Source organism: Dioscorea cayenensis, chromosome 11, assembly GCF_009730915.1.
Source record: "Dioscorea cayenensis subsp. rotundata cultivar TDr96_F1 chromosome 11, TDr96_F1_v2_PseudoChromosome.rev07_lg8_w22 25.fasta, whole genome shotgun sequence".
In the NCBI taxonomy this organism is placed as follows: Eukaryota; Viridiplantae; Streptophyta; class Magnoliopsida; order Dioscoreales; family Dioscoreaceae; genus Dioscorea; species Dioscorea cayenensis.
Genome location: NC_052481.1, coordinates 12,130,617 through 12,135,371, shown reverse-complemented (window position 1 = coordinate 12,135,371; position 4,755 = coordinate 12,130,617).

The window sequence follows — 4,755 nt, the reverse complement described above, 5'->3', positions numbered from 1 at the left end:
CCTACCCACCCTCACTGGAAATCAAGCTTTAAGACGCTTTGTCGGGCATGGATTTGATAAAAATCATCATCATATATCCCCAAGTACTTGGCAAAGTCCAAATGATGCATAGTGCGCTTCCTTCCAAAAAGCTTGAAAAACGGATGGTGACAATCTTCTTATTCCGCACGGATTCTCCATCTTGTCGCGCCTCAAATGTACTCAAGACCTCCAAGGTTAATTGACGGAAGGTTGGCTCGTTAATGGCAAAGAGTTTATCCCAACAATTGTGTGAGAGCCAATCCCGCACTTGACTTGCAAACCCAAGGTTGTCCACAAGTTCCCAATCAAGATAGCACAAAGTCCCGAATGGTTTTGTCTTCAATCTATCATATCTCTCTCGATGGTGGGACAATTTGAAGACGGGTTCATCGGGTGTAGAGGATGGTTCGGTAGTTCTTGGGCGCTTGGAGGCGAGCCTTTTAGTGTTAGGCATCCCTACAATGAAGAAAAACTTTGATCAAGCTCAAAGGGATACAAGATAACTCAAAATAACATGGTAGAGATAGAGGAGACTAATGAAAAATTGGGTTTTTGGGACCATACGGTCGTATGGGGGCCGTATGGTCACTATTCACACGGCAAGAGTCTCCCCTATACTCATGGAATCGAAAAATTTGTACATAAATTTGAATGAAAATTCATTCACAACATTCACATCATCCAAATCAAGCAAATTGCTAAAGAAATTCCATGCAAAAGTCTCAAGAATGCCCAAAAAAATGGAAAGAATAAAACTAGGGCATTGAAAAAAGATACCGACGAAAACCTTGAGAAAAACAAGCTTTTAAACTCGGGTAAGATCACTAGATCAAGTCTCCAATGGATTGGGAGAAGTTTTTTTGGAAGAAAAATGAAGAGATTCGCCAAGAATCGAGAGAGAAAAAGAGAGAAAAATTTCGTGGAGTTGAAGAGAAATGAGAGGTGGAAGAGAGAGAGAGAGAATGAGAGGTCTTAAAGGGGGAAGCCCCGCCACCATACGGCCCCCCATACTGACCTCCGTATGGGGGCCGATGAGTGGGTAGATCCCCTCGGCCGAGACACCCACCGACTTGACGGGCTCCCCATACGGGGTCAGATGGGGGCCGCTCCAGTGAGCACTGAGCCATCCGGATCGGCCTCGTGGTCAGCCTTTAGACGGCCTCCATACGACCCAAGATGGTCAGTAAAACCTTTAAAGGCCAATCAAAACCATGAAAAACCTGCCTCAAATGATGTAAAAATGAAAAAAAGAAAGCTTGACGACTTCTCCAAAAACGACTAAAATGAATAAAACGACGATCTAGCACATAAATTAACACCTACACATGTGTGTCTCAAGAGGTTGCACAAATATACCACAATAAAAATGATGAGAGCAATGTGCCAAGTGTATGAGCATGAACTTATTCACAAGCAAACAAGTCTAAGAAATACGAAAAATTGAAAATGAACTAAGAACTAAAGAAATACGGAAAAATGCAAACAAATGCCCCTCGAATGCTTGGGTTGCCTCCCAAGAAGCGCTTTTGTTTAACGTCACGAGCCCCGACGTACTTTGTTCCTTACCTCATGGGGGTTCAAACAATTTGAAGCCACCCCCGGGTTTCCCTTTGTAGTGTTGCTTTGGAAGTAAAGTTTCAATCGCTGCCCATTGACTTTAAAAGTGCCCTTTTCCGGGTGAGTTACCCTCGACCGCCCATGGGGAAAGACTTGAGGATCGTGGTATGGGCCCCGACCAACGTGATCTAAGCTTCCCAGAAATAGTTTCAACCTTTGAGTTGAAAAAGTAGAACTTGATCGCCCACGTGAAATTGCTTAGGGTGCTTGATGCGTCTGTCGTGGTACTCTTTTTACCTCTCTTTATAGAGTCTCGAACTTTCATATGCCGTGGAGCGCCACTCATCAAGTTCATTTAGTTGGAGTTTTCTCTGCAACCTCGCGAGAGAAGAATCAAGATTTAGAAACTTTATCGCCCAATAAGCCTTATGCTCAAGCTCAATAGTAAATGGCACGCTTTTCCATAGACCGCACGATATGGAGTGATTCCAATAGGAGTCTTGTAAGCCGCTCAGAGGGCCCGTGAGGGCGTCATCTAGATGTTCTCGCCCAATCTCTTCGGGCTTTTGAGACACGCTTTCTAGGATTCGCTTTTAAGTCCCTATTGACACCTCAACTTGCCCGCCGGTTTGTGGATGGTAAGGTGTTGCCATTCTCGGGGATACTCCGTAACGCCTCGTAATTTTGGCAACCGGGCATTACGTAAAATGAGTGCCTCGTCACTACTGATTGCACGCGTGCGCCAACCTCGAAAAATAATTTCTTTAAGAATTTTACGACCACCCTCGCTCATTTGTTTGCAAAGCCTCGGGCCTCCACCCACTTAGACACATAATCAATCGCCACGAGGATAAACTTGTATCCTTGGGAGCTTGAAAGGGTCCCATAAAATCAATCCCCCACACATCAAAAAAACTTCACTGTGCTTGGTTCCAATTTTGGGGGCATCTCATCCCGACGTAGATATGTTGCCAATTCTCCGACATCCGTCACGTGATTGAATGAATTTTTTTGTGTCTTGAAATATTGATGGCCAATAGAAGCCCTCGCATCAAGAATCTTTTTGGTTGTTCTATTTGCATCATAATGGCCACCGTTGGTCCCGAGTGGCAATGCTTCAAAAATACTTAGACCCTCCGCCTAGAGACGATCTTCGAGCAACCCGATCGGAGCACACTCTAAATAAGTATGGATCTTCCCAAATATAGTGTTTAAGATCGAAAAAGAATTTCTTCCTCTCGTTGATATGTAAAACCATTTCTGGGATGACCCCACCAACCAAGTAATTAGCAAAATCGGCAAAACCAGGGTGGTTCCTTCTCTTCAACCGCCTCAATATTATACTGATGCTCCTCGTGGAATGAGTCATTAATGTCCTTTTCTCTTACAGCTTTCGGGCCGTGGGCTTCTAACCGGATAGATGATCGGCAACGAGATTCTCCGCCTCCCCGCTTATCCTTAATCTCAAGGTCAAATTCTTGGAGCAACAAAACCCACCTTATCAAACGAGGTTTTTGCATCCGATTTGCTAAGTAGGTACCTCAACGCCGAATGATCAGGTACACCACAACCTTAGAAAGAACCAAATATGACCGGAATTTATCAAAGGCAAAGACCACGGCAAGTAGTTCCTTTTCGGTGGTAGTGTAATTCAGCTTGGGCACCCTGCTAGAGTCTTGCTTGTGTAGTAGATTGGGTGGAAATGTTTGTCTCTCCACTGACCAAGCACAGCCCCAACTCGCAAAAATCACTCGGATCACACATCAATTCGAATGGGGAATCCCAATCGGGAGCGACCATGATGGGTGCTTGGATTAGCTTCTCCTTGAGCACCGTGGAAGGACGCCATGCAATCGTTATTGAACTCGAATGGGACATCTTTTTCCAAAGAACCTTGTTAGGGGCCCTAGCAATTTTTTTGAAAAAAATCCTTGATGAATCGCCTATAAAACCCGGCATGTCCCAAAAAAACTTCTTATGGCCTTCATGTAATTTGAGGTGGTAGCTTTTCAATGGTAGAGATTTTTGCCCTGTCAACCTCAATTCCATCTTTTAGAGATTTTTGTGACCCAAAAACTATCCCTTCTTGGACCATAAAATGGCATTTCTCCCAACTTAGCACCGGATTAGTCTCTTCACATCGAATAAGGACCAACTCAAGGTTCTTGAGGCAAACATCAAATGAATCACCAAGACGGAGAAATCATCCATGAATACCTCCATAAAAATCTTCCACCATATCCTCGAAAAATGGCCGCCATGCACCTCCCGAAAGGTAGTCAGGGCGTTGCATAACCCGAAAGGCATGCGGGCGATAAGCAAAGGTGCCATAGGGACAAGTGAAGGTGGTCTTTTTCCCCGATCTTCTGGGGCGATAGGGATTTGGAAATAACCCGAGAACCCATCCAAAAAAAGCAATAGTAAGAATGTCCAACTTTAATCGCTCTAGCATCCGTCAATGAATGGTAGGGGAAAATGATCTTTTCGGTGGCGCTATTTAGTTTTCTATAGTCGATACATACTCTCCACTCGTGAGTTGTACGAGTTGGAATCAACTCATTTTTTTCATTGGTGATCACAGCTATCCCCCTTCTTTGGGGACCACCTGGACGGGCTTACCCACTCACCGTCTCGACATCGGGTAGATAATGCCCGGATCGAGTAGCTTGATGATCTCTCGCCCAACCACTTCCTTCATGTTTGGGTTGAGTCTTCTTTGGGGCAAGGCTCTGGGCTTGTGTTCATCCGTCATTAGAATTTTGTGAGTGCAAACCGACGGATTTATTCCTTTTATATCCGCAATCTTCCAAGCAATCGCGCTCTTGTGCCTCTTTAGCATATCCACCAATCTATTCTTCTGCTCAGTTGATAGGTTTGCAGAGATGATGACCTGAAGTCGCGTATTTTCTCCCAAAAAAAGCATATTCAAGATGGTCTCGGTAGTGATTTTAACTCCAAGTCGGGTGCTTCCTGGCTGATGGCAGAACCCTCTGCTCCAAAGCCCATCACCCCTGCTCCGACCCTCGCAATATCATCGAGTTGTTTTTCGATACCATGGACACCAAACTCACAACATCTAGTACCACATCCAGTGACTTTCATGTCAGATATATCGAGGTTCCACATCGGATTCCCTGTACTCAATGCTAGCATCTCGCCCATTTTCAAAGTACAATC